General features: G+C 42.1%; 1 protein-coding gene across 14 annotated transcripts in view; it reads right to left on the bottom strand.

Moving 5' to 3' along the window:
* The window catches only part of myo9aa (myosin IXAa), a 92,117-nt gene that overhangs the window by 44,322 nt on the left and 34,852 nt on the right, over positions 1–12,943 (bottom strand). The gene's annotated exons all lie outside the window — the stretch shown is intronic.

The following is a 12,943-nucleotide window of genomic DNA, read 5'->3' as shown; positions in this document are numbered from 1 at the left end:
GAGTGAGGATGAAGGGGGCTGGGGCCAGCAGGCCTGATGGAAAAAATCTCCTCAGTGAGTAATGGGATCCATGTGGCCGTGGAACATGTGTAGTGGTTGCACTTTAATAAGACGGTCCAGTACTTCCCCTTGCGGCTCTGTTTATGTTGTATGGCTGCCTGGAGGGGAAGTCGTTTCTCGCCCTATATAAACCCTGCAGTTATTTGTAGCTCCGCCACAAGTAAACAGATTCCTCACTGAATCACTTCGGGCTGACCTGAGCCCTGTGTCTGTGGAATGGGAATATACCCCTCCCTGACTCCACCCATCACCAAAACCACTTACGAACATGCTAACATGATAAGAGAGAACTGTTACCAAGCTAATGCCAAGCTAATATGTAACAGTATCGGGCTTTGGACTCATATCAGTGAAGAAATTTGAAGCTGCAACTGCAAAGATGAATTTTACTTTGAATCTGAATAACATCCTTTTGTTTCAGGGTGGGACACGATTGGCTGGTAGTGTTTCTGGAATGCAACACAGAACAAAAAATTAAGAAGCACTTCTCTTTTCCAGCCGCAAACAACATTTAGCAGAAAGCAAGTGCGAGCAAATTGAAACTCTGAATCAAAAGCATCTCATGGTTTTGATGATCTTGTTGGAACAGAGTCCAGGAGAACTCATATACTGCTGGCTGAGCCTGGCTCAAGCCATTGGATCACAGCAATGAATTCGCCCTTCGCATATGACTCACCGGTCTGAACAAATCGTTAAAATAGGCGCTCTGGAAAAACATATTCAACTCTGCTGTTTGGACCAAGAAAGAGCATATAAGGTCAAACTGAGGAACAGTGACGGTATCGCTTCACATCCAGAAATGTGGGTTTTAAAATGTGATGCCATTGATACATTTGATATTCCCAGGGGAGCTGGTATTTTGTTCACTGCCCCTCCTTCTTCTGAACCGACTAACCTGCGTGGTTCAGGAACTACAGGTCAGACAAGGACAGACTAAAATCAGTCAGCATCCCTTCATAGTAAGAGCTTCCTGAAGGGACAGCCAATAAAATCCAAGCACTAAAGCACTCGTAACAACAAACTGCTCGCAGACAGGGTGAGTAACTCAGGTCAGACATGTCAGTTATCAGAGCTTTCACTGTTTTTTTTATTAAACTGTCTGACATTCAACATTTAGTGTTTGGCCAGCAGGAAACAGGATGTGGAACAACTAAAATACTTTGAGGTGATTTATGTCCAGGCTCTGTGTATTCGTCCACCTGGACTGTGTAAAAAAAGATGCATAGTTGAGAGGACATTTTTACAGCTGACAGACTGTATTCTTTTTAAACTTGGCTAGCTCCATATCAACAGGCATAAAACACAAAACTCACCACGGAAGGGAAGACATGTCATAACCGGCCTCTGGAGCAGAGCTCAGTTTCTTATCAACATGCAGGAAAAAGTTTATCAACATAAAATATACAACATAAATGCACTAGAGGGATCTGTTATTAGGTCTCTCTCAAAGTCACGACTAAGGAAAATTTCACCATTAAAATTTTAAGATAAGATGCTGCCATTTGTCACAGGGTTGTCACAACATTGACCTTACTGAAGAGCAACAGAGAACTTTTCCTTCACCCAAAGTGACCCCAGCTAGAGCTGAACACAAAGACAACCACAAGACAAGCATCTTGTTCTCCACTGCAAAAAATATTTCACTGCACTCTTGCTCTTTCCACCTACTCAAGCAACCCACAACAATGCAAATTTGTTCTTGCCTCTTCTCCTGTGGGAGCTGTCAAAAGTTATTCTGGGAAATATAAGTCACCTACTTAGACGAGTCAGGTTGAGGTAAAGAGAGAAGACTGAAACCTTAAATTCTAACAGATTTCAGTAGAACAGTGAGAGAGTATCTGAGGGTGGACCCGATAAGGACAAGAGAGCTAAAACTTCCACTTCAGTTACTGCAGCAGGTCAACAGTATTATTATTCTTGGCGTCACAGTACAGACTGAGCCAAAGGCGGACCAATGACAGACTTGAGACGGTGCCAGTGTGTTCTGGGTGTAAAGTGTCCGTCTACCGGCTCAGTCAAAGTCGTTAAGAGAGGATGCCACAAGGCTGATGTGATGTTTTCATAAGTCAAGGACTCTGCCCATCCTCATTTCAACAGCTGTGCAGCTGTGTTGAACGCTGTGGTCACCGTGAGAAAACCTTTTAATTGGACGTCTTTCAGCTGAGACTTTAAAAATTGATCAATTTTCTTTTTGTGGGAAAGTAAACTTCTTACTTGAAGATGTACTGACCCCATTTTTTTCCCTCTCTTCTTCACTGAGGATCAGACCAACCACAATTATGACCCACTTTCTTTCTTTTTGATTTGAAATACTAAACTACTAAACTAATACTTACTTACTACAATACCCATAAGTCTTGGCTGCCATTGCTGTTGCTGTAGTGAATTTAAAACATTTGCTCAGTGCAGCTGGGAACAAGACACGATACCATCCAAAACAGATCAAAGGATTAAAAAGAAAACTGATTTAATCTGCAGATTGTGTTTTCAAGGTTTAGTGGTTTACTGTTATAATAACTATTCTACACATCACCCACACACAATAAGTACCTGTAAATCATTAGGACCTGACTGACTGAACAAAGCTGATATGCCTCAGTTCAGCTATCTTCTAATATCAGATCAATAAATCACTAGTTTTGCCAAAAAATAAACATTTGCCTGAGGAGCGTATGGTGTATAAAAGGAAAACTGCAACATAAAAGGGGATGTTTCTCTTCTAGGAAATCAATTAGACTGTCAGATAATTAGGTCTTTGTAGTGTGGAGTAGAGACACATGGTCCTTGATCATATGAGGATGACAGAGAGGAGAGGAGGGGAGAGGAGAGGAGGGAGGAGAGAGAGGAGAGGAGAGAGAGGAGAGGAGAGGAGAAAGGAGAGGAAGGGAGAGGAGAGGAGGGAGGAGAGAGAGGAGAGGAGAGGAGAGGAGAGGAGAGAGAGGAGAGGAGAGGAGAAAGGAGAGGAAGGGAGAGGAAGGAAGAGGAGGAGGGAAGAGGAGGAGAGGAGAGGACAGGGAAGGAGAGGAGGAGAGAGAGGGGGAGGAGAGGAGAGAGAGGAAGGGAGGAGAGGAGAGGAAGGGAGAGGACGAGGGAAGAGGAGGAGAGGAGAGGAGATTACAGGAAAGTAGAGGAGGAGAGACGAGGAGGGAGGAGAGAAGAGAGGAGAGGAGAGGAGAGGAGGGGGAACAGACTGCTATCCTGGGTAAAGTCTACAGAGAGTTGGGGGTGTTTCAAATGGATGGAGGGGTCACGTAATGAGCTCAGATAGAGAGTGCAGACAAAAGACTGCTTGATTTAACTCACAAAGAGATTATCTTTTAGTGAGTCATTAATTGCTTAGGGGTTACAAATGAATTTCCATGCTGGGTTGCCTTTAGAGGTCATGTGATGCCACAATCCCAAACTGTACAGAGAAACGCTTTGTCTGAATTTCAAAGCAACCCCGGCCAAACGGGCCATGAGATGAAAGCAGCATTCTTCTGCTTTAAGGAAAGTGTCACCAAATCTCCAACGTTTCTGCTCTGACAGCAGCTGAGGAGGTTCTGTCTGATTCAGTGGCTACACAAAGAGGCATTGCTCATTCGTGGATTCATATCCTTTACCAAGCCCATTACCAGACCTACTCATGCACCAAAGTATGTGGACAGGATGTCAACAATAGAGTGAAAGAGCGAGTGACTCAGCCCAACATGGTTATGTCACAGCGCGTGTGGGCAGATAACGTCCTCCAGAGACTAATTCATAGCCATGCCCCTTGTAATCTCACACCTCAGGTCACGCTGGCCCGAGTGGACTGTGGTCACTGTGGTTGTTTAATCACGGGGGGGATTTTGCAGTCATGGTTTCCAGCTAAGTGAAAACACGGTGGGATGTGGGTTCTGGCAGTGGCAGCTTCTATCAAAACAGTACCTCTGAAATGTGTTTGAGGTAGGAAGTGCACAGGTTTAACTGTCAGCATAAAACGTTTAAGAAACTTTTCTCCTCCGTGCAAAAGAAGCAAAGAAAATATGTGAGATTCTTTTTCTTTTCGACTTTGAGAACAGCAGCAGCAACAAAACAAACAAAATAAAAAAAACGATTCTACAGCCATGTTAAAAGCTCTGTGAGATCGAACTTCTGGACAAACGGTAAACCGAGACAAATGTTATCATCGGCACGCTCACAGGTGACAGTGCTAACATGCTGATGGTTAGCAGGTATAATATTTGCAAAGTTCACCATCTTCATTTAACGTTTATTAAAATCACAAATGTCAACCTTATGATGCTGCTAGAGGAAAAAAAAACATAAAACAAAACCAAAGTCAGTAGGATTCATCTTCTGGGGACCATGAATGTCTATAGAAAATTTCATAGCAATACATGTCACAGTTGTTGAGTTATTTCAGTCTAGCAAAGCTGTTTGACCAAAGGAATGATGCTGCAATAGATACAGACATGCCATGTTTGTCCTGATCAAATGCAGTCAGATCCACTAAGGTTTCTGGATTTTTGGAGTGAACTGAAGACGCTAACTCATTTGCTTCACTTTTGCTGGTTGTCTCTATCCTTTACAGCCATTATCATCTTAACTTCAGGAGATTAAGTCACTGCATTTATCAGTAATTACAATATGAGCAACTTTTGCTCAGGAAAAGATAAATGTTGAATAAAGCTGAAACGACAAGTCAAGCTCCAGAAAAACTTTTTAGCTAACTGATCAAATGTCTTAAATCCCAATTTATAGACACCAAGAGCTGCAAACTTTGGAAACCATGTTGAGGAACAAATTGCACGTGTTTGTAGTTATGTGGTAAAAATCATATCCATTTTTGCAAAGAGGGTCCAGACAAGACACCACGAAGCACCGAGTGACAGGAAAATGTGTCTCAGATATTTAAAAAAGGTACTTTGACTGTAAGTCTGCTTTACAAAAGCCGTCTTCCATAATTCTCAGCAGCTTGCCATCACTCTGCCTTAAACACCCCTGGGAACAAATCTGATGGTCCGCTGAAATGAGCAATATGGACGTCAGGGGACATCTGGCAAGAGGTTTGAATGAACTGCTGTAAACCTCAGTGCTTGTTTGTTTAGGGTGTTTTACAACTGTTGTGTCCACGAGAATTTCAACTAGAGGCTTGGCTAAAACTGTGCTCACATCTGTTTATACTGCATCGTTTTGCACTTAGTGTATTTGTATCAAACACCACATTTCTTACACTACGGCCTCAGGGGAAGAAAAGCAAACGGGCTAAAACGTCTGGAATCAATGCAGGCCTCACAGAAGTTATCAGTGTTAGCATTTAGGATAAGACAACGGCAGTAATTTCATGTATGTGTGGCATCAGGGAGAAAATGTCGTTAAAATCCATGTGGTTGCAAGTGAAATCATTTCTGGTTTTAACGTGGCTGACAAACGTGTGGCAGACAGAAAGAGGAAGAGCAACGAGAAAAAAAAGAAGAAAAAAATCGAACTATTAAAAGCAGTGGCCATTTTTGATCGGTGCATTGGCTGACTAAAGTATGTGGTTCAATCAGAAAGTCCTCCTGAGTTAGTCAGAGGGAAGTGAACATTAGTCACAGGGATGGAGATGAAAGCCAGGCCTAATAGAAAAATAATCAAGGGATTTCCAGTGCTCCTCAGCTATCAGAGACATCTCTCATATAACATAAACCTCTCTGAATTACAGAACACGAGTGGGGGAAAAGAAAAAAGCCACATTCCTGAGTTACAAAGACCCCTCAGACAGAAACAAATGAAAACCTCTCAAAAAACCCTGAAGTTTAAATTAGTGATTTCCCATACTGTTCCATAAATCGCAGACCTGTGTACGAATCCTGAAGGAAGACACTTTTGTTGTCCTCAGGCTGCGAAGACGTTCTCATCGCTGTACCTCGTTTGAAAATTAAGACTACGTTGGCCAGGAAATTGCGGGGATGGAGCAAAGACAACATATGATACTTTGTATGATATGCATATCTGAATGAATCAATTTCCCATGATTACTGATAATCTAAAAGACATAGAGAGACAAAATAAGTGCATCCTACGTTAGCGGATGAGATGCTAATGTTGAAAAGACGTCAGGAACAAAAGGAGGAGAAGAAAACACTTTCAAGGAACACAGACAGAAGCCTTATTTGTTGCTTCAGTTAAGCAATGGATTTAGCAAAGAATTCATAAGCCCAGGGGTAGGAAAATGTTCTCAACCTGCAGTGAAACGGCATGACTCTTAGACCTGAAAACAACGTTGAAGCTGACCCCAAAGTTAAAGGAGACACATCAAGACACGTCAAAATTAAGACGACTGGTCCAACGCCAAACTGTGTGTATCATTTACACAAACTGGCCTTCATCAGTGGTCCCTAAACTTTTTCTGCATGGCCCCCCTTTTGTAGATCAGAATATTTTTCAGCCTCCATTCCCTCCCCGCCCCCTCCATTTGGGAACTACTGGCCCAAATGGTTCACTGAGATCAGGACTAAAGGAACAGAGTCAGGCCAGACCGACCTTCTTGAGAAAATGCTGCTGATTGGTCAAAAGGACTCCCTGCAAACACTCGGGGGTGGGGCAACATTTACTTGTTTTCTTCAGTTGTGAGTCAGTCATTCCCTATCTGCAATAAAGATGTGTGTGTGTGTGTGTGTGTGTGTGGTCAACTTCCTGTGACTGCTAACCTCTGGCATCTGACCCAGGCTTTATCTCATCTGATTTCACTCTCACGTTCTCCCTTTCACACGTCACGGACAGCAGCAGATGAGCAAACACGGATGCCAGGAAATCCGACTCACGATGTGGCATCTTCACAACAAAAAGAAAAGCCGCGCTGGGAGGGTCAGACGCTTCAAAACACATTACAACAAAAATAAAATGAGGGCTCCACTGCAACACAAAACCAAACAGGAAGTGTGTGAGACGGCAAAGGGAACGCCTCAGAAAACAGCTTATTCCAAACAATAACAGAAATCTGTAACTTAATTTTAATGTATTTTCATATCGACGCCCACACACACACACACACATCCAAATTTGTGTCCAATCTGCAGCAGCCTGCCACGAGAAACAATCAAAACAAATTTCACTAGTGTTAGCAATCTTCAATATTGATTGGTTTCAGAGTGCTTTACAGACATTCAAACTTTAAAGTGTGAACTTTGGTCCAGATGTGATAAAAAACAACATTAAATAGTATGATTTTAAACCTGCTTTTGGAGGCTGCAGCCTTTAATGTCACCTCCTAAGAGAACAAAGTTAATTTTAAACAGCACAGTTTTGGTTAATCCTTATTGAACTGAGCTCTGATTTCCAAAGGACAGTGATTCACAGGTATCGTGGCTGCGGATGATTCATTTCTTTCACTTTCAGTTTGATCTGTCGGTACATTATTACGCATTACAGGAACATTTTCAAATGTAGACCAAAGTGCACACGGCAGCAACGCGTGCAAATAGTGTTTACTATCACATACAATATGTAAAGAAAGCCAGTAAAATGTTCAACTGTCCTATCGTATCCAGTGCACTGGACTCCGCTAAAATAAACAGTGTCGATGACGGCGCTCAGCTGTGTGTGTGGCCACAATCAAAGAGGTAACATTTCAGCACGACTGGAAGCAGAAATGGGAAATTAAGACTCCCACTGGGCCTCTGCCAGTCCCAGGAGATCAGGATCCGGAGGAACTAAACTCAGGAAATAGAGATTAACACATACATATTTGTGTTTGCACCCGATGTCAATAAGAGAACTGGAGAGACTGTGTATTAAAACACAAACCTTTCATTAGACTGTCAGGACGACTACTGCGACTTTATATCAGTGAGGGAAGGCTGGACAACAGAGCCACCAGTCTGGATACTGTATCACAGGTACATCCTCCAACGTGGACCGTAAAGGTGCAGCCTCTTTAAAAAAGTTTCAACAAAAACTGAACATCGTAACCTTCGTGCAGAGAGGATTTACTGCAGGATTGTTGTATTAGATGCCATTAGTTTTAGCTAAGTGTATAATAATAGAAAAACAGAGACAATTATGTAACATGATAATAAGAGAGTAGGTACATTTATTTAGTCTTACATTTTCAACCGGCCCTTTGAGGGCAACCGAAGCGCTGATGTGGCCCAGGATGGAAACGGGTTTGACACCCTCTTTTAGACAGTGTCCCAGCAGTTTCTGGAATCAGGGTTACGTCACAGTTAAGTCAACGCACAGCCCTTCAACCCGAGTCAGATGAACCATTGTGTTGTATTTTGACTACAGCAGTTAGTCTCCCTCCATGTCAGGTTTTTTGTTAGCTCATGCCTTGTTCTGAATGTTTCCTCCCACATTTCAGCCATAATATTGATTTCCAAAATGCTTTGATATGCAAACAGTTGTTTCTTATTGGTTTTCAACATTTAAGAGTCATTAAACGTTGCGTGGAGGTCTTTAAAGGTGAACAGGTGAAAATGAAATAAATTATAAACAAACTGAAAAAAACTTGCCAGGACATGGGGATGCACCTGCCAATTGTCTGGGAATCATCTTCCAGCTCAAGTGCAGGCCATAAAGGGCCATTAAAGTGAAAAAAAATCCTACAGTCATAACATTATGATGGCTGGTCTGCCTTTCTGCATTCTTCCAAAAAGAAGCTAAACAACATTCTCCTTGAGCGTAACCAGAAAAGTGAACTTACAGTCCTCTGCTGTGCGTGGTGACTGTTTGCAGCAGAGGCCTCGGTTCCTTTTCTGTGAAGCACAGCTGCCTTCCAGGATTTATTTCAAACATTGTGGAGATGCCTTTGACGCAATGTCATTTCTCACACTGGTACACAGTGTCTGCTCTGTTCTTCAGTCATTCACTTCATTATTCCTGCTCTTTCTGTCATGTGACAATTTCAAAGAAAGAAGAAGAAAGAAAAAAAAACGTTCACAACTGAACTTTTGACCCAGCGTTACATAAGAGCGCTCGGTTTCTGGAGGGGTTAACGTGGTACAAAGATGCAAGAACCCGAAAGGAAATTATTTTCTCACATCTCAAAGTGGCACGCGGGGTGGGAGGGCAAACGGGCCCGAGGAGCTTCTTGTTTTGGGCACCAACTTTACAGAGAAATCCTGGGAGGTAAACAACAGTGCAGCGTTTCCTCGTGGTAATGAGATGAGGTAAACGAGAGGCGCAGAGAGGGATGAAAAACTGAAGAAGAAGTGTGAGAGAGAGAGAGAGAGAGAGAGAGAGAAGAAAAGGGGGTGCAAAGAAATTTCAAAGAGATGTACTTCGGGGTGTTTCCCGCTGCAGGGAATCCTGTGTTTATGATAAATTACAAAGTGTGACAGCAGCCTCAAAAAAGCCGCCTTTTTATGTTATGTGTTTAGTTCATAAATGGAAAATATGTTCAGATCAAGTCATCTTTGTTTCAACAGCAAAACTTCACAGCAGTACATGGGGACAAAACCCCATTGTTACATTTTTCAAGTGTGTTTCATTTTCAACAGCACTTACAGAATTTATATCAGGGCCTTTTTCGGCATTTAAATTTTAAATGAATAACGGAACATGAATGTCTGCTTTAAACTATGAAACACATACACGCAAGGTTTCTGTGTGATGTTTTACCATAATTCACAGTATGCCAAGTCCTCAGAAAACATAAATACAACCTTAATCATAGTGAGATAAAAAAAAAAAAAAATAACTCAAGAGAAGAACTGCAACCGCTAACCGCTAACCGCAGTGTTTCCAGCCCATATTTAAGGACGGAGCCTTTCCAGTCTTATTAGGCCCCGGCTGACTACATGCAGAAAGCCTTTATTGTCAGTAGTCATTAGAGCAGCAGCTTCCTGCAGTTTTTTGGTTTTTCCAAACAGTGGGAGGAGTTGATGCTTGACAATCATGTAATGTGGTCATTCCTTCCACTCAGCCCACAGTCACCAACCAACATTCACACAAACAAAACCTGATTGTTAGGTCAAATATCAGGCTGACCACTGCGCCCACTACAATGACGAACCGTATGAAAAGTCCCAGGGGAGATGAGACACAAATTAAAAACAGAAAACTCACAGTTACAGCTGACTATGATTATGTGATTAATCAAAAATGGAAAAAAAGTCCCCAAATTTTTACCATTTCCAGCCTATCAGATGTGAATCTTTGCAGGTTTCTTTATTCCTTTTCAACAGTAAATTCAACACTGACTTCAGCCGTCAACCAGTACCTGATCAGCGGCATGATATGATAACACAACAAATGAATCACAACACTCCCACAGCTGAATCAGATCCTGAAATCATCTCTCTGACAAATGCGTTCAGTGTTTTCGCCACCTGCACTCGTCGGCTGTCAGTAGTTTGCTGTAGTTTCTATACACGGACGGCGTCCAGATGGCATCAACGAAAACCCACACAAACAACAACCCAGACGCTAACCTGAGCCGGCAAACAAAGTGAGTCTGGGCCATCAGGCCAGCATCACTCGTATTGATCCACACCCACATACTTCAGCATGCAAAGCAACACACACACACACACACACACACACACACACACACAAAGGTTGAATCTCTGCCAGCACAATGCAGTAATGCAGATGTGGGCGTGGCCTCACCAAAAGGCTTTTTCATCAGTACCTCCAATGAGAAGCTGATGTAAAGACCCTGAAGAATCAGTGCACCAATTAACGTTTGACTGATTGGTGATTGGGCTAATTAGTATCACATCATCATCATTATTATCTGCTTCATCACGAATAAGGTCCAACTACTGCAGAAATCCAGCTGGAATCACAAGCGTTAATGCTGTCATGTCATGGAGGCGGCTGGGCAGACGTCTGAGCAGCCGTCAGCTGTCTGTCATCCCTAACACACACACGCACACACACACACACACACACAGACCCAGCTCTTATGAGAAGATGTTTCTTGACAAAGAAAAAATTGTTTGCATTTTTGCTTAAAAATAACCAATAGAAAAAAACAAAACTGATCAATAAAGAAGAAAAGTGTACGTTTTTGTGTAAAATATGAAGATAGTGTTGACATTTCACACAGCTAACAGTAAAAACAAAGGAGGGGAGATTTTTTTTCCCCCGTCAGTGTGGAATAACACAGCAACTATGTGGTATTCAAAGAGATTTTACTGGCTGACACCGACATTCACGGGCCTCCACACTCTTCTGATGTAACAGCTTGCACAGCCAAATCCCTTCACATGCCCCGTCCTCACACCCATGAATTCATCGCTCAAACGTTTGTTTTAATGGGCGGGCGGGGACCACGTCAGGTTCAGCTGTAGCTGTGGACTTCAGAGAGAGGATCAATTACATCTGAGCGAGTCAGGCACCGTGACTGATTTCTAATGAACGATGAAATGCTAAACTTTTAGACGTCTACACTGCACACCTCATATTCTGTGATTTAAATCAATCAATAATCAAGCACAGTGTTAAGCCAACAACAGCAACAACGGAAAAGGAAAACAGTTGATGCGCTTCAATGTCGAAAATCGATGAATGATGACGAATGATTTAAGTCATCAATCAAGCCAAAATAAAAAATTGTTTGGTTGGCTCCAGCGTCTCAGATGTGGAAATTTGCTGCTTTTGTCCTGTTTTGTATCACTGTGACATGAACATCTTTGGATCCTGGACTGTTAGTCAGACATAACAAGTAACCTGAAGATATCAACAGAAGGTACTTGGAGCTTCATTCTAAAAGGTACAACAATTATATTAAGTAGAAGGACTCGTTCAGGAAAACTTTCTTTCAATGTGATACTATTGATCCGTTCCATTTTTGGTTTGTTTTTGGTATTGCCCAAGAAAGTATTAACTACAGTAAAACACTGCATTATTTCTCTCTGAAACGTGGTTAAATTAACACGTGAAGTCTCACAAAACCAAACAGCCGAGTGCTATTGCTTCACAGCTCACCCACACGGACGAACTAAACTGTCGGCATTGGAGCAGATTTGCTGGCATTCCAGTCAGCGGCGAGCTTTGATGATGACGGAGGGGTTAGTGACCGGAGTCAATTTGCCTCCCTGTATAGGATGTGTTTGACATGTGCTAAGTAAATGTGCTCAGCCATTAGGAAAACAGGCCTATCTTTTAGAGCAAACACTAATCCCACTCACTCCAGAAGCTTGTGTCAATATGCAATATCTGAGTGCCAGCAAGTTGCTTGGATAACCTGCTGCGTCAGAGGTCTCTGCTCTCACCTCCAGACAGCAGGGAGCTGTTTAACAGGAGTTGGTGGGAGAAGTCGTCAGATGCTTTTTAGATCCCTTCTAGATTTAAGTAAATGTATGATACATCTAGGAAAAATATACCACAGCAAGTAAAACAACTCGCTTTGACTGCTTTATACGCAATTAGCTAGTTTCAGACAAGATAAGTCTGAGGGTTTGAAAGATAAATGATGGGAGGGCAAAGAAGAAAAAGCAAAATTCTCTTAGACAAATTCAAATTCATCTCAGGACCTTTTTTTTCCTTATCTTTGCTTTTTTGTGGATGTTTTGAATATTCATGTATGTTGTTTTTTTTTTGTTTTTTTTACGTAAAGTATTAACCTGAAAAGTAACTGTTAACTACAGCTGTCAAAATATACGTAGTGGAGTAAAAAGTACACTGTTTTCCTCTAAAATGTAGCAGGGTAAATGTGTAAAACAGCACGAAATGGATGTACGTAACTAAAGTACAAGTACCACAGGTAAATGTACTTATTTAGTTTCCACCACTGATTACTAGCAGCCAAAAGAAAAAAGAGGGTCTGAGAGCACACACTGTTGTTTTAGTTAATTTTTCTTTATTATGTCTGAACTGCTTCCTCCGACACTGCAAATTGCTCCACGTGTCAGCCAATGAAGTTCATTATCCCGTTTCCAAAACAGGAAGTCAAATGCACAGCTGAGCACAAATGCAATCACAGCTGCAA

This window comes from Scatophagus argus, chromosome 1 (genome assembly GCF_020382885.2).
Source record: "Scatophagus argus isolate fScaArg1 chromosome 1, fScaArg1.pri, whole genome shotgun sequence".
Taxonomy (NCBI): domain Eukaryota; kingdom Metazoa; phylum Chordata; class Actinopteri; family Scatophagidae; genus Scatophagus; species Scatophagus argus.
The sequence above is the reverse complement of the archived record's forward strand: the minus strand, read 5'-3'. Positions and strand labels throughout refer to the sequence as shown.